This window comes from Staurois parvus, unplaced genomic scaffold (assembly GCF_062004578.1).
Source record: "Staurois parvus isolate SC_StPar_1 unplaced genomic scaffold, SC_StPar_1.0 ptg000395l, whole genome shotgun sequence".
NCBI classification, from domain to species: domain Eukaryota; kingdom Metazoa; phylum Chordata; class Amphibia; order Anura; family Ranidae; genus Staurois; species Staurois parvus.
In genome coordinates this window covers 2,666,183-2,684,484 of record NW_028318191.1, presented here as the reverse complement: position 1 = coordinate 2,684,484, position 18,302 = coordinate 2,666,183, and the positions used below count along the sequence as shown (strand labels likewise).

General features: G+C 45.1%; 1 long non-coding RNA gene across 2 annotated transcripts in view; it reads right to left on the bottom strand.

The window, feature by feature from the left end:
* LOC149455366 (uncharacterized) overlaps nucleotides 1-18,302 on the bottom strand; it is a 252,087-nt gene that overhangs the window by 118,607 nt on the left and 115,178 nt on the right. The window lies entirely within an intron of this gene.

The following is an 18,302-nucleotide window of genomic DNA, read 5'->3' as shown; positions in this document are numbered from 1 at the left end:
ACTCATCAGTGAACAAGACTGTTTGAAAATTAGTCTTCATGTATTTTTCTGCCCAATGCAGCCGTTTCTGCTTGTGAGCATTGGTTAGTGGTGGCCGAATAGAAGGGTTATGCACAGTTTCAAGACTCTGGAGGACTCTACACCTTGATGTCCATGGGACTCCAGAGGCACCAGCAGCTTCAAATATCTGTTTGCTGCTATGTAATGGTATTTTAGCAGCTGCTCTCTTGATCCGATGCATGGATGTGGCAGAAATCTTCCTCAATGTGCCTTTATCTGCACAAACCCATCTGTGCTCTGAATCAGCCGCAAATCTCTTAATAGTGCGATGATCACGCTTAAGTTTTCGTGAAATATCTAATGTTTTCATACCTCATCCAAGGCATTGAACTATTTCACTCTTTTCGGCAGCAGAGAGATCCTTTTTCTTCCCCTTATTGCTTGAAAATGGTGCTCTGCTTAATAATGTGGAACACCCTCCTTTAGTAGTTTTTCCTTAAATTGGGCTCACCTGCCAATCTAATTATCACAGGTGTCCGAGATTGTTTTCAGTGATCAAAAGAGCCCTGACACACAATGCCATCCATGAGTTAAACTGAAAAACAAAATATTTCATCTTTGTGACACTTAAATAGAATTTGGATAATAATTTGGAACGCGGTGTAAACCTTCACACTGCCACTACCTCCTTTTTGTACAGAGAAAGAGGAAACTCGGCAATATCAGCAATACATTAGGATTGGATACATACAATACATTTGGATAATCATCTGGATACCACTGTCACCGCAGACAGGCTATACAGAGGGTTAAACACACATAGTAGCGCTCTTCAGTGGCAGGAATTCGTACGTTGCATTAAAAGCTTTAGAAACAGTTCAACACTTTCAGAAAGTAAGATTTATTACTAAAAGGTCAAAAGGGTGCAATAAAAATATTTACAGAAAAAAGATGTAACCAATATACATATAAATACAAAGAGCAATAACACAGCAAAAAGGTAACAAAGAAGTTTAGAGAGGTAGAGTACTTGCGAAAAGTCCTGGGTTAAGCAGATCAAGTTTCAGAGCAAAAGGGCACCGTCTCCCAAGTTGGTTCTGATGTTAAAAGGGAGATTTCTTCAACTTCCACTCTTAGGCGTGACAGTCTATTTTGTAGTCCCCCAGCAGGGGGTGTGTCAGGGCTCCAGGGTATGACCAGAGGTATGTGACTGACGCAGGGAAACGCAGGCTTCAGATATGTTATAAACAATACGATTTATTAACACTAACAATACATAAACGCAGTGCAATACTAAAACATAACACAGTGCAAACAAACCAAAACCACCCACAGATAACTATACATACAATGCAAGCGTCGTCAGGCAGGCCGGGTCAATAACAAACGGGCAGGTAGGAACAGGAGGAGCAGGCAGAGAGTAGTCAGGTCACGAGCCGGGTACAGCAACTAACAGGCAGGTAGGTACAGGGGGTCAGGCAGAGAATGGTCGGGGTCACAAGCCAGGGATCAGAACAGGAGAAGTCAGCAGAGGTCAGGATCAAACAGGGTCAGCAACAAGACAGGGACAGGAACAGGAATGCAGGAACAAGATACAAGGCCCAGGAAAAACACACACACCAAGGCAAAGACTGCAGGTCTGCCCATCACTTAAATACACCTGCATAAGCAGTTTCAGGTGTTTGGCTGACTGCAGGGTTGAGTCTCTGATTGCTGGGAGCACCCGCTGGCCAGCCCTGGTACTGCAGCCCACAAGGCAGGTGAGTCCCACCACTACTGGCAAGTCCATTCCTAACAGTACCCCCCCTCAAGGAGCGGCCTCAGGACGCTCCAAACAGTCCTAGCTGGGCAAAATGTTCCACCGCCCGGGTCTGGTAACTGGCGGGATATCAAAGACTGGCACATCGGGCAGGACTCCGGGCAGCGGCACACCGGGCAGGACTCCGGGCAACGGCACACCGGGCAGCGGCACATCGGGCAGGACTCCGGGCAGCGGCACATCGGGCAGCGGCACATCGGGCAGGACTCCGGGCAGCGGCACATCGGGCAGGACTCCGGGCAGCGGCACATCGGGCAGGACTCCGGGCAACGGCACATCGGGCTGGACTCCGGGCAGAGGCACATCGGGCTGGACTCCGGGCAGAGGCACATCGGGCTGGACTCCGGGCAGAGGCACATCGGATCACCAGGCGAAGCAGCAGGCACTGGGCCACCATGCGGAGCAGCAGGCACCGGGCCACCAGGCGGAGCGGCAGGCACCGGGCCACCAGGCGGAGCGGCAGGCACCGGGCCACCGGGCGGAGTGGCAGGTCTTGGGCCCCCAGGTGGAGCGGCGGGCGCCGGACCCCCAGGCGCCGGACCCCCAGGCGGAGCGGCGGGCGCTGGACCCCCAGGCAGAGCGACAGGTCTCAGGCCCCCAGGCGGAGCGGCGGGCGCCGGACCCCCAGGCGGAGCGACAGGTCTCGGGCCCCCAGGCGGAGCGGCGGGCGCCGGCCCCCCAGGTGGAGCGACAGGTCTCGGGCCCCCAGGCAGAGCGGCGGGCGCCGGACCCCCAGGCGGAGCAACAGGTCTCGGGCCCCCAGGCGGAGCGGCGGGTGCCGGACCCCCAGGCGGAGCGACAGGCACCGAGTCACCAGGCACGACAGTGGGCTCCGAGTCAACTGGCATGACCACGGGCACTGGGTCAGACATTGGATCGTCTGGCTGGACAGCGGGTATCGGGTCACCAGGCATCAGGTCATTTGGCTCGACAGCGGGCACCGCGTATTCTGGCAAGGCAGTGGGCACCAAGTCACCAGGCACGACAGTGGGCTCTGAGTCAATTGGCACGACAGCGGGCACCGGGTCATCAGGTACCGGATCGTCTGGCTCGACAGCAGGCACCGGGACATCTGGCGCTGGATCGTCTGGCTCGACAGCGGGCATCGGATCACCAGGCATGACCGCGGGCACTGGGTCATCAGGCATTGGATTGTCTGGCTCGACAGCGGGCATCGGGTCACCAGGTATGACAGCGGGCACTGGGTCACCAGGCATCAGGTCATTTGGCTCGCCAGCGGGCACCGCGTCACCTGGCAAGGCAGTGGGCACCGAGTCACCAGGCACGACAGCGGGCTCTGAGTCAATTGGCACGACAACGGGCACCGGGTCATCAGGTACCGGATCGTCTGGCTCGACAGCAGGCACCGGGACATCTGACGCTGGATCGTCTGGCTCGACAGCGGGCATCGGATCACCAGGCATGACCGCGGGCACTGGGTCATCAGGCATTGGATTGTCTGGCTCGACAGCGGGCATCGGGTCACCAGGTATGACAGCGGGCACTGGGTCACCAGGTATCAGGTCATTTGGCTCGCCAGCGGGCACCGCGTCACCTGGCAAGGCAGTGGGCACCGAGTCACCAGGCACGACAGCGGGCTCTGAGTCAATTGGCACGACAACGGGCACCGGGTCATCAGGTACCGGATCGTCTGGCTCGACAGCAGGCACCGGGACATCTGGCGCTGGATCGTCTGGCTCGACAGCGGGCATCGGATCACCAGGCATGACCGCGGGCACTGGGTCATCAGGCATTGGATTGTCTGGCTCGACAGCGGGCATCGGGTCACCAGGTATGACAGCGGGCACTGGGTCACCAGGCATCAGGTCATTTGGCTCGCCAGCGGGCACCGCGTCACCTGGCAAGGCAGTGGGCACCGAGTCACCAGGCACGACAGCGGGCTCTGAGTCAATTGGCACGACAACGGGCACCGGGTCATCAGGTACCGGATCGTCTGGCTCGACAGCAGGCACCGGGTCATCTGGCACTGGATCGTCTGGTTCGACAGCGGGCATCGGGTCACCAGGCATGACAGCGGGCACTGGGTCATCAGGCATTGGATCGTCTGGCTCGACAGCGGGCATCGGGTCACCAGGTATGACAGCGGGCACCGGGTCATCAGGTACCGGATCGTCTGGATCAACAGCGGGCATCGAGTCAACTGGCCTAATAGGATCATCAGGCTGGATCAGTTCATCAGGCTGGGTAGAAACATCATGCTGGGTAGAGGCAGCAGGCTGAATAGAGGCATCAGGCCGGGTAGAGGCATCAGGCCGGGTAGAGGCATCAGGCCGGGTTGAGGCATCAGGCTGAATGGAGGCATCAGGCTGAATGGAGGCATCAGGCTGAATAGAGGCATCAGGCTGGGTAGAGGCATCAGGCTGGGTAGAGGCATCAGGCTGGGTACAGGCATCAGGCTGGGTAGAGGCATCAGGCTGGGTACAGACATCAGGCTGGGTACAGACATCAGGTTGAAGTGCGGGTGCCGAGGCACCAGGCTGAACCACGGAAGGCCGGTTCTCAGACGGCAGGCTGACTGGTTTGGATACTGGCAGGATGGTACTGGTTGGAAAGAATTTTCGCTTTTTTCTGGTTTTAACTACTAGAGCACTGCAAGTAAATGCAGGTCTGCAAACGAATGGAGCAGCTGGAGACAGAGAAGAGCTGGAGGATGGAACAGGGGAGTGAACAGTTGCTACAGAGGACTTCTTTACAGGGTTAAAGGCAGGATAGGTGCAGCGAGTGGGAACAGGGTACTGACATGCGGTAGATAGCAGGGCAGGAGGAGCTGTTGGAAATGCAGGAATAGAGCTTTGAGGAAATAGATTAGAAGCAGGACTGGGTTTTTGCAAGCTGACTGAGGCTGGGTGCAACAAATCTGTCCATGTCTGCAGTATGGGTTGAACAAAGCTGAGCTTACACAAAGGCTGTCTGACCAAAGACTGCACTGCGTTTATACAATCTCTTAGTATCTGTGGTGAACATGCAGAATAACGCTCCAGAAAGTAATCCACATCATCCTCTAATAACCATACCAGGGACTCTACCTGGTCGGCACTAAATGGTGGCAAAAATTCATCCCTGCATTCGGGGGTACCAGATGAAACCAACTCCGCACAAACCTGAATCAATGGCTGCACCTCAGAGAATTCTGTGCCCTGATCTACTAGAACATGAGCGAGCCGTATACATTCCAGCAGTTCATCCCGGGGATACTCCTTCAGAGTCTGATAAGCATATTCTCTGTCATCAAACACTAGCAGATATAAATACACAACCTCATCAAGATCCATCCTTCCCATCAACAAACCAAGATGGCTTCCCTGTGCAGCCACTTCTGGTCAGGATTGGCCTTGGTGTAATGTCAGGGCTCCAGGGTATGACCAGAGGTATGTGACTGACGCAGGGAAACGCAGGCTTCAGATATGTTATAAACAATACGATTTATTAACACTAACAATACATAAACGCAGTGCCATACTAAAACATAACACAGTGCAAACAAACCAAAACCACCCACAGATAACTATACATACAATGCAAGCGTCGTCAGGCAGGCCGGGTCAATAACAAACGGGCAGGTGGGAACAGGAGGAGCAGGCAGAGAGTAGTCAGGTCACGAGCCGGGTACAGCAACTAACAGGCAGGTAGGTACAGGGGGTCAGGCAGAGAATGGTCGGGGTCACAAGCCAGGGATCAGAACAGGAGAAGTCAGCAGAGGTCAGGATCAAACAGGGTCAGCAACAAGACAGGGACAGGAACAGGAATGCAGGAACAAGATACAGGGCCCAGGAAAAACACACACACCAAGGCAAAGACTGCAGGTCTGCCCATCACTTAAATACACCTGCATAAGCAGTTTCAGGTGTTTGGCTGACTGCAGGGTTGAGTCTCTGATTGCTGGGAGCACCCGCTGGCCAGCCCTGGTACTGCAGCCCACAAGGCAGGTGAGTCCCACCACTACTGGCAAGTCCATTCCTAACAGGGTGTCTCTGAAGCCAAGGACCAATGCCTCATTTGGGGAGGGGTGTCTAGGCAGAGACCCAAGCTAGAACCAAAATCTCTCCTAGCTTATATTTTGGCTCATAACTTTTCCTAGGCACAAGTTACATTCCACCCGCGGGTAGATTAATATGCAGACGCATCTGTGGAATGGTTAGATATGAAATATAAAATACAGACTTGAATGGTTCAAGAGATGTAATTTTCTGCTTTCCTATATATTCCAGCCAAGGAGAGTGACAAATCAAATTGTTTGTCTTCTCGTGGCCAATCTGAAGATATGCCTGGTTTTTATGTAAGTCTCTCATATTCCAAGATATGAGACATAGGGGAAAAATGGATTTTAAAAGTGTTATCTAGTTTCTTACTCCTCTGGAATGTCTTTGAACTCAGAGGAAGGCTTGGGTTATCCTTTTACGAGGTGCCAGATTGCACAGGTTCTTAGACAGCGAGGCCCCAGCTCCCTTGGGGGTTTTATAGCTCGGAGCTTCTGCTGTGCTCTGGCCTCCTGTGACACTTCTCATCACTCAGGCCACATGTCACTGTAAATGAACAGAGAGGGAGGGGGGATGATGGGACAACATGGAGAATGCTTAACAAAATGGAGGGTTGGAGCAAAATGGTTGAACCGAGTCCATCTCTGTGGGTACGATTGCTACATGCATGAGGACTAAAGCAGGCCATACATGGGTTAAATTCTGAACGATTTTTCATTTGAAAATCAAAAACATTTGTTCTGTAATCCAATGGTGCCACCAATGATTTTGAAAATCTGTAATTTTTCACGAATTTTCCAGCATGCCCGATAAACGAAATGGGGAGGAAGCACAAAAATCGGCCAGTGCCATTGCCCTACTAACAGACCAAAAAGCAGCTGATTATTCTTAGGTCCGACTTTCGAATGAAAAATCGTTTGAAAATCGACCCATGTATGGCCGGCCTTAGAGGAACTCTGCACTGGGCAGGAAGTGAAATGTATACTTGTGTCAGTTTGAAAATATTCTCCTCTGAGCTCAGGTATGTGAATAAATTGTAACATTTCATCAGAGGGAGATCAGTTTGTGAATGAAAGCACACTAGAAAGTTTTCATAGCTTCACAATATTGCTGTGTGCTTTCTGGTGCAGTGTTAGCAAAAAAAGAAAATTGGCAAAAAAATGCCAAAAATAATGCAAAATTTAAGCGCTAAATATCACCAAACATAAATATCTCAGGCTTTCAGTAAATAACACTTTTTTTAGTGATTTGACTACTTTTCAGATAAATACTGTTATTTATTTTATATTATAACTGAAAAAATCATGCGCTTTTACAGTCAGGTCCATAAATATTGGGACATCGACACAATTCTAACATTTTTGGCTCTATACACCGCCACAATGGATTTGAAATGAAACAAACAAGATGTGCTCTACTGCAGACTGTCAGCTTTAATTTGAGGGTATTTACATCCAAATCAGGTGAACGGTGTAGGAATTACAACAGTTTGCATATGTGCCTCCCACGTTCATTTCAAATCCATTGTGGTGGTGTATAGAGCCAAAAATGTTAGAATTGTGTCGATGTCCCAATATTTATGGACCTGACTGTATCTCTTAGTGAATTGATCCCTAGATCTCTTTAAAGGAGAAGCACAGCCAAAGCTCTTTTGTGGATCACAGCAGTGCAGTTCGTTCTGTTCTCCTGTGACCTGTTTTCAGCTGACAGCGTGCTGAAGCCTGCTGTCGGCTGACATCACTCAGCCGGTCCAGGCTAGGGAAAGATCTCAACTTTAAAGTCGGAATCCACCCCAGAGTCTGGAGCGGCACCTGGCTTAGCCTGTCAGCTATCTGCAGAGAGCCTGTGCCAGCCCCTCCACCGCCCAGCGCTCCAGTGAGCGTGGGGGGTCAGAGCAGACAGTGGTGACTAACAGTCATCCCTCTCTGCTCACAGTGGCAGTGAGAAGTCAGCGATCAGCGGTTATGTGATCGCTGAGTTTTCACCTTTAGAGCGGGTGGGGGGCAGATGCTGCATCCACCTAAGTAAGTATAATTTGGGCAAAAAAACCCAAAACATCTCTTTAATTTGCACCTGTGCTTAAACTTTGGACATTAAAGTATTTAATAACAAGCAAAAAAAAAAATTTTTTTCTGACCTCTCTACCCGCAGATACTGTCAAGTAATTCATTCTCACAGATCACAACATTCTCACAGATCACAACAAAGAAGCTGGCTTTTAGTCAGTTTCTAACAGTGCTCTTTTGTTTACTTTAGAAGGCTAGCAGACTGCCGAGAAAATAAAGGAAGAGAAGCTGTGATTTTTGTACCTTTGTGGTGAAATGTATAGAATAAATTCTCCATGATGCCTACAACTACATAGGTCAGTGAAAGATTGTTTTAAAGCGCTTTAACTGTGCATCCAGTATATGTTTAAAACTTAATGTGCAAAAACAGCGAACAGATACACGGTAATTATGAAAAACGCAGGATAATGGAATTTTACCTAGAAACAAAAGACATACCTCCTGAGACTCAGTTTGTATGGATAGTATGGCAACTTGCTGACTTGACAATATCCACCAGCAGTGTTATCTCACCAAAAAGATTCAAGTGATCTGGATTAAATAGGGTTTACATTGAACTGGATGCCTGAGGTGCTAACAGGTTGCAAGGCAGAAAAGTGTTCAAGGTGCCTGACTAACCTATAAGGTCGATCACTAGAGAGTCTTGAGTTGGAGGTTCTTCTGTTGGACTGCTGCATAAGATTTGATTGTTTCTGGCCAATCCTATTGTGACTGCTCTTGCTTCGAATAAATTGCAATGTCTAAGGCTGCTGTTATAAATCGTGGGGCCCAGTACAACCTACCCGCCAAAAAAATCAAAATAATATTTTCTCTAAAACTACACTAAAATCAAAATTAACAGACACAAACACAACACAACTTACAAAAATAATCTTACAAAATTCTTGCTAAATCTAAAAGATAAAACTGTATTGATTTAATAAATAAAGCTGTGTGTGTGTATGTATGAGGTCTTGGGGCTGGACAGTGTGAATCAGCATTCGTTTTATATGGCTGGAGCTGTGTGCAGGCATGTTATGCTAAAGAAACACAGCAGCTTTACAAACGCAGCTGCAGGTAATAATCTGACAGGCCTGTGAGTGCGGGTGTACGGCCCCTAAGACAGACAGTGTCGGAGCCACTCACCCGCACCTGAACACCTCTCAAATTAGGATCTGTGGCTGTGTTTATACAGTCATTGCATCCCCATAGAATACCAGGCAGCTCCGGCCTCACAAACAAACCACTCATTCACACATGGGCCAAGGAACGCATGTAAATGAGCCTTTTTTTTTAGTTTTTTTAATTATTTTATACAATTTTCAAAATGTAAAAAAAAAATGTTCACAATGCTGTTGGAGGACAGTTTTTTTTTGGGGCAAAATATCAGGGATGCAAACAGAACCCTGATGTTTGAAGTTTGAGACAGAGAAAGGGGTTGAAGACATAGATCCCCAATCCTTTCTCTGGAGCCTTAGCTGTACTGCATATGAATAAACATTGTGCAAAGGATTCCTATTCATTCACAAACTTAAGAATAGCAAACACAGTTTACAAATCAAGATTTGTTTACACAGTTTCGTTTATTGGAGAGGGTTAACCGCTTTTGCACTGTCCAATAGCAGAAATACTGCTGTGCAGGGTGGCACGGATGCACAAAATCACGTATATATACACGTGATTTTTCAGTACCGGATAGGGGGCGCGTGCCGCCATTCGCAGCCTGTCAATCTTCAGATCCTTATCTGTGATTCTCTGCCGTCACCCGCCAATCTCCGAGGATTTCTGACAGGGGAGAGACCTGTATGTAAACAGTACAGATCTCTCCTCTGTCAGCTCCTGCACACTGCTTTGTATGGCTCTGCATAGCGTCATTAGTACAGTGTCAGTGCTTTTTATTAACATTGATCACTGTATTGGTGTCACTGGGGATGTCAATGACACCAAGTCAGTTCCCCCTAGTGTCAGAATGCCTGCCGCAGTCCCGCTTTTTGTGAATTGGTGCCCAAAACAGAATTGCATTTTCCAGATGAGGTCTTACCATGATTTGTACATGGGTAAAATTCTCTCTCTCTCTCTCTCTCTCTGGAGTCTATACCTCTTAATACAAGAGAGGGTCATATTCTTTAACTCGCACCTTTCTCTCCACTAGATACCATCTATGGAAATCCATGATTTTACTGGCTTACAGTGTTGTTTTAGCAAACCAACGTTGGGTTCTATAGTAGTCATACACAACAAGATTGGTGATGCTGGGGACTTCTGGTGCCCGGCTCAGCAGACCCTGGTGGTGTTGAAAGCAACTTTTGACCTGCTGTAGTACAGCATCAATGGAGCTCTACCCTAGGCCAAGAAAATTGTGAGACGCTGATACAGTGCAGGGTCTTTGCATAGTTGTCAATATCACTTACAGTGGGGATCGAAAGTTTGGGCACCCCAGCTAAAAATTTGTATTAATGTGCATAAAGAAGCCAAGGAAAGATGGAAAAATCTCCAAAAGGCATCAAATTACAGATTAGACATTCTTATAATATGTCAACAAAAGTTAGATTTTATTTCCATCATTTACACTTTCAAAATAACAGAAAACAAAAAAATGGCGTCTGCAAACGTTTGGGCACCCTGCAGAGTTAATATCTTGTACTGCCCCCTTTGGCAAGTATCACAGCTTGTAAACGCTTTTTGTAGCCAGCCAAGAGTCTTTCAATTCTTGTTTGAGGTATCTTTGCCCATTCTTCCTTACAAAAGTCTTCCAGTTCTTTGAGATTTCTGGGCTGTCTGTCACGCACAGCTCTTTTAAGGTCTATCCATAGATTTTCAATTATGTTGAGGTCAGGAGATTGTGAAGGCCATGGCAAAACCTTCAGTTTACGCCTCTTGATGTAATCCCCCGTGGATTTTGAGGTGTGTTTAGGATCATTATCCATTTGTAGAAGCCATCCTCTCTTTAACTTCAGCTTTTTCACAGAAGGCATCAAGTTACCATCCAAAATTTGCTGAAATTTTATTGAATCCAATTTTCCTTCTACTCGTGAGATGTTCCCTGTGCCACTGGCTGCAACACAACCCCAAAGCATGATTGATCCAACTCCATGCTTAACAGTTGGACAGAGGTTCTTTTCATTAAATTCTGTGCCCCTTCTTCTTCAAACGTACCTTTGCTCATTCCGGCCAAAAAGTTCAATTTTAACCTCATCCGTCCACATAACTTGTTTCCAAAATGCATCAGGCTTGTCTATATGTTCATTTGCAAAGTTCAAACGATGATTTTTGTGGTGAGGACGTAGAAGAGGTTTTCTTCTGATGACTCTTCCATGAAGACCATATTTGTACAAGTATCTCTTTATAGTGGAATAGTGTACCACAACTCCAGTGTCTGCCAGATCTTTCTGGAGGGATCGTGCAGTCAAACGTGGGTTTTGAATTGTTTTTCTCACAATCCTGCGAGCTGTTCTGTCTGATATTTTTCTTGGTGTTCCAGATCTTGCTTTAACTTCCACTGTTCCTGATGACTGCCATTTCTTAATTACATTCTGAACAGAGGATATTGACATCTGAAAACGCTTTGCTATCTTCTTATAGCCTTCTCCAGCTTTGTGAGCATCAACTATTTTCAGTTTCAGTTTTCTAGACAACTGCTTAGAAGAACCCATGGTGCTGATTGTTGGGGCAAGGTCAGATGAGTCTGGGCATTTAAAACCTTTGAGATTGACATCACCTGGTCTTCCCAGACGATGATTGAGAACAATCCATGACACTGGCAGGTCTCAGCTTGGCAAAGGGGGCAGTGCATGCTATAAATTCTGCAGGGTGCCCAAACTTTTGCAGACGCCATTTTTTTGTTTTCTGTTATTTTGAAAGTGTAAATGATGGAAACAAAATCTAACTTTTGTTGACATATTATAAGAATGTCTAATCTGTAATTTGATGCCTTTTGGAGATTTTTCCATCTTTCCTTGGCTTCTTTATGCACATTAATACAAATTTTTAGCTGGGGTGTCCAAACTTTCGATCCCCACTGTATATAGGACCTTCCTCACTCTCTGTTGTTGGTTTACTTTTATTCTTAATAGGCTCCTACATGATTACATAGAACACTGTGGGTGTGCTTCATTAAGTTAGTTGGGCTCTCCCCAACCTGCTTCATGCTCGTTTTTCACAGGTCAGATGCTGATAGGACCACAAACTCTGTGCCCAGATAATACTTTTCTGTCAGTAATGGAGTACTGAGATATGGGCTCTTCAGGTTCCAGGAGGTGTGTGGGAACTTCAAGGCTTTGCTTGCATACACTAGCACTTATTGTGATCACATAGTCTGCTTTGGTCATCTTATGCCCGCTTACTGGGGCCCTCTCAAGATTTGAGATACAGCATACGCTTTGTTTCTAGTTTTTCTCTTTTAGGGAGTTGCATTTTACATTGTTTTACAGTAGTTAAAAGTTGCATGTTTTCTGGCTGGCTGTGCTCGCGTTATGAGAGGAGGGGGTTAAGAGTCCCTTTTAAGAGGGTACTTAATCCTTGCTACCAAAATACAACCCCTGAGCTGATGGTAACTAATTTCAGTATGGTTTCTTTTTCATGGTGTGTTCCTAGCACAACTGCTTACCACCTTCCCTCACATAGGCCTTCTGCCATTACTACCCTCTAAGCTTAAGGACGGGACAATGGTGCTACTATAAGCTAGTTAAAGTCAGCTGTTTTTGGTATCTACTGTATATGTTGGTGTGCCTCACCCCTTAACCCTATACCTACTTAACCTTCACCTTTACATTCTTGTCCCTCTAACAATCCTCCTTTGTTTTTTCCAACTTCCTCTCTCCCCTTTCCCCCTCCCTTCTTATTTTTGCTTTTACTTTTTTTTTTTTCTCCTCTTCTCCAGCTCCGAATGCACCCACCTCTTCCCTCCCCAACAATTCAATGACCTGGTTCAGGTGGCCTGTGGCTGGATTAGGCCACCAAATTGGAGGGGTCCAGCTAAAACCACCTGGCTCAAGTAATCTCCAATATAGCATTAAAGCCCCTGAACCCTCTGCCACATCTATCAATTGGACAGGACACACCAGCCATGGGTCCTGTAAAAATTATTTCCTTTAACATCAGGAAACGTAATGTGTCTGAGAAAAGGGCATCGTGGGGAACTATGAAGATTAAGGCAGCATGTAAACTTTTTGCAAAAAGAAAATTTTTAATCCGATAATCACTTGAGGCTTTCAGATTTCAGATACTCAATTTCCTAACATAGTACCAACCTGCAAGCCAAGTCAAAAGAGGTGAGTATCTTTCTCTCCAGATCTTTCAACTGGAGAATAGAGGCTCAGCTATCAAATGATAATGGTTACTTTCAGACAAAGTGCACTTATTCTTTGTGCCCTATATGTCCTCAACTAATAGATTCCATCTTCCCTCTTCACAGATGCATACTAACCGCGATCCGAAGCCAGAAACCTCTAGGTATTGCTTGCATCTCGAAACACAAGTCCTCTGTCCCCTTCTGAACAGAAGAGATCTATAGAATATTATAGAAACCATGTCCCTACATCTCTGTGGGGGACAGGATTTTACCATGTGTAGCACCCTCTTAGTTTAGCTAGGGGTAGTTAGACTCCAATGGTTAGACAGGGGCTGAGCAGCAGCTCACATGTAATAGAGAGGGGTCAAATTGTGGTCAGGGCTGAGAAGCTCTTCAGGCCAGCCCCTCTGGAATTTCCCCCTGCTCTAGAGCGTTGGAGGAAGGCCCTAGAGACAGTGGGTGGATCTGAGGAGTTGCTGGCTGCACTCTTAAAAGTGTTGGAGCCTGCTCAGTGGCAGGTGAGTTGGAGGGAGAGTTCAGGTGGAGGATGTGAGGCTGAGAGCAGGAGGCTGCGAGGAGGCCCAGTGGGATGGGACCTACCTGCAGGTCTGGAGCTGGAGAGGATGAAAACACAGAGCTCACCAACCCCCTGAGAGAGGGCCACCTGGTTGGCAGGGAAGGAGCGGCCCAGCTGATAGGCCTAGTAGAAGCCACCAACCCACAAGCGGTACAGGAGAGGGTCTGAGTGAGAACACCTGAACCCCCTAGGCTGATAGGGGAAGGAGCACTCTGGTGGGAAACCAGATTCACTGCCTATGTGGGATTATCCACTTTTAAAGTAATAAACACCAGATCCCCTGTTCAGCGATACCTCCAGATTGCTGGGTGTAGAAGTAGAGTTTATCTAGGGTCTTGGGTGGTACATGAATAACCACTTGCCCTCCAGAGGCTTTACCCCCCTTCCTGACCAGGCCATTTTTTGCAATATGGCACTGCGTTACTTTAACTAACAATTGCGCAGTCATGCAATGCTGTACATTAATGAAATTCATGTAATTTTTTTCCCACAAATAGAGCTTTCTTTCAGTGGTATTTGATCACCTCTGCAGTTTTTATTTTTGCGCTATAAACAAAAAAAAGACCAACAATTTTGAAAAAACAAACAATATTTTTTACTTTTTGCTATAAAACATATCCAATAAAAAAATGTTAAAAATAAAATTTCTTCATAAATTTAGGCCAAAATGTATTCTGCTACATGTCTTTGCTAAAAAACAAAAATTCCAATAATTGTATATTAATTGGTTTACATGAAAGTTATAGTGTCTACAAATGGCAGTATATACTGTATACTGGAATTTAATATTTTTTTTTATACTAGTAATGGCAGCAATCAGCGACTTATAGCAGGACTGCAGCAGGCATTCTGACACTGGGTGGGAACTGACATCAATAGTGACACTAATACAGTGATCAGTGCTAATTAAAAGCACTATCACTGTACTAATGACACTGGACAGGAAGGGTTCAACATCTGGGGCGATCAAAAGGTTACCTGTGTGATGTGTGTTTTACATTGTGTGCTGTGTGCCGTTTTACTTAGGAGACATGCTGCTTTGTATCTCTACTGTGCAGGAGAGAGACCTGTGTTGTTTACACACAGGTCTCTCCCTTGTCAGCTTTGCCAACGATCACCGAATGCCGGCTGGGAATCGTCGACTGGGACTCGGTGATCGACATCCCCAGCAGCCAATAGTGGCACAGGTAGGGTGGTGCGCGTGCCCTCTACCCGCAAATGTAAATCATGTATATATACACACATGATTTTGCGCAGCCATGCCGCCCTGTAGCAGTATTTCTGCTATAGGGCGGATGGCATGTAGTTAAGGAGATTGTGGCTAGCTCTCCCAAAGGAGACATTGCTGCAGAGAAAGTTTGTAAATAGTTCCAGGAAGTTGTGATCAGTACCCTTGGGCATCCTATACAGCCCTAACCGTATCCCAGTTCAAATCCCCTAAATAAAACAACAAAAAAACAAAGCTCAGGGACTGATTTCTGACTCTGGATGCAAGCTCTTGTGAAGATGTGTGATGCCTGGCTGTGCAGGAATATGAGAGGACCCAAATTTTCTTGCGACTAGGGGGTAGTGCTACACATTTCACAATACAACTGGGGTTTTCTAAGGTTAAAGAAAATACTTGGAGCCGTCAACTGCAACTATAAACCACCATGATGAAAAATAAATACAGGCACACTTAGTTCTATTAGATGGACTTTGGCCATTCTCAGGAATATAAATCCCTGACAGAGAAACTGAGGAATCTTGAGGGATTCCACTGTATGTAAATAGAGAAATGATTGCTTTTCTCCTAACCCTCTCTGTTATCGTAATGTGCTGGTTCTCCCTCTATTGGATGTCTTGTGGATCAAGGATACTTGTAAATATGAGGCAGACAGACTGTATATCTACTTATTATTTCACACATGAAAACCACACCAAAGATGATGATACAGTTGTTTCATTATATCATATATGGCAACATTCTAATCATGCCTAGGCCATATTTTTTGGTATGTTGATATAACTTAAATCGTACTACAGGGTGATTGAAAAGTAATTCCTTATTTTAAAAATCTTATAATTTATTTTTTAATCATTATTTTTGCAAAAAATGAATATGAGAAGAACACACATAACATGGAGTTTTATTTAAAATTCGATATGTGCACCAGCATTTGCCTGCAGCTTCTGAAGCCGCTCGGGAATCGCATCAACTGATCTTCACAGGAACTCTTGTGGGATGGCAGAAATAACTTCTCGTAGTCGCCCTTCAAGTTCTTCTAAAGTCTTTGGTTTCGTAGAGTAAACTTGTTCCTTCAACCAACCCCAAAGAAAAAAGTCGCAGGGTGTTAAATCAGGGCTTCTGGCCGACCACTCATGTGGACCACGTCGACCCAACCATCTCCCAGGAAAATGTTCATTTAGCCATTCACGAACAATAATAGCAAAATGTGGAGGAGCACCGTCTTGCATAAAAATCAAGTCTTCAATATTCTCTCAGGTATTGACAACTGGCCAGATTTCATCTTGCAGCATAGTGAGATGCCTTTCGGCATTCATGGTATTGCAGATTTAATTGTCATAGATTAAGGAACATACATTAAAGAATTGAGAAAAAAGTAACTTCATATAAAAAATGTATAAATAGTTTAAAACAGGGAGTTACTTTTCAATCACCCTGTATCATCTCTGTGTTTGTGACATAACATCAGTGTCTTAGGCTTGGTTCTCACAGCTGCAACCCCATTGCGACTTGAAGTGACTTCCAATGTGACTTTGATATTTTGCGACTTTGGCCAATCATAACAGTACAGTGTGTGACACATATTATCGAACTTGCAAACCCCTCTAAAGTCGCAGCCAAAGTTACAAAGATAAGACAAAGAATTGACTTCCTTGTGAATTTTATCATTTTAAAATTGCCGTCTATGGCATTTATGTCGCATGGAAGACACAGAAAAGTGCAGGAACTATTTTTTTGTCGCTGCGACTTTAGTCTCAACAATTAAGATGGCACCCAATGAAATGAATGTGTGCTGACTTTTCATACAACTTTCTGTGTCACATGTCACTGTAAGTCACAGCAGTGTCAACCAGGGCCTATACAAATAATTTATAAAATATATAGATAAATGAATAAATCCACCGTTACTAGTTGCTATCTGTTGTGTGTGTATTTTCTGCACAATATTTAGAGATAAACATGTACTGCACCTGTTCGGTCATGATAAAAATAGTAATAATGCCACATTTATCTAGTAAAACAAAATAAATTTCTTTGATGGTTACCATATATACACACATTAAAAAAGAACACCAAAACCACAATGCTGAATATTTTTTATAAAACAATCTCTACTGTAAATGTAACATATCTGAAACTCTAAAATGTTACTTAGTTAGAAATCACATATACATACAGTATATACATATATGACACAGTTGTGGATATAAAAGCAAAAGACAGAAATAATTTTCTGATACAGTATACTGTAGCTATAGTAATTGATGCTAGGTAAATAAGTACTATGTAAAAAACGCATCTTGCTGACACATATATTGTAACACACCCCCTGCAGGCAGGTGGTGCAATGGCTGCATCATAGTGAGCATGAGTCAGCAAAGGAAGTACGCAGCAAGATTACACAAGCTGAGGTTTGTTTTTAAAGCAGCATCTTGTTTCCTGCTAATACAACCGAGGAAAAAAGAAATCCCAGATATAAACCTTCATCACAGAAAATATTACCCGGGTAATCGCTATCTTGTTTCATTCTGTATGTGAGGGAAAGTATACTAGTGTGCCATGCATTTAACTATTTCTTTCCAATAAATGACTTATTTAAATTAGTTACATTAGTCGTTACGACTTAACTAGAATTCCCTTTAGAATGCTGGAAACCCTTATGACCAAGCAACCTCAACTAAACACTATTTAAAAATAATAGTACTCAATAGAGTAGTCATAACAAGACCTGATCTGAATAACTCATTTCAATGATTCGTATATGAAACTGACGATAAAGACTCACTACTGATAAATTGTATTCTGTTGGTTGTACGCACTTAGTTTGCTGTTCAGATTGAATACAAATGTTAGTGCAGTACAATTTTAATTAAATAGCACATTTATTTATATAAGTATTTAAAGCAGACATAAGGCAAAAGATGGACAGTGGGTTTTAGGGGCAGTTGGGAACTATGTCATTATCCTGATTCAAGCAGCCCTTTAGAGCCCACCTAACTACAAAGGCAGTCAGCTGAGTATGTGATCTGAGAGCCTGGATAACCAAATTCCTAATAATTAAACCTAATGTTACAAAGCAACAACCCATAAAAGAAAATCCAACAAAATAGGAAGGAGAAAAAACAATGATCGAAGTAAACAACAGCAAATAGATAACAGCTATATAATCAAATCTGATAAAAAATAGCTATGTTAGGCTAGGAGTTCTTGATGTCATTGTCATTCTTGGAACTAAATAAGCTACATGATTTTAGAAAAATGGTAAGCATTATGTATCTCTGATCCACATCACCTTATAATACAATGCCAGTCAACACTCTCTCCTGGAGTCAAAGATTATGACAG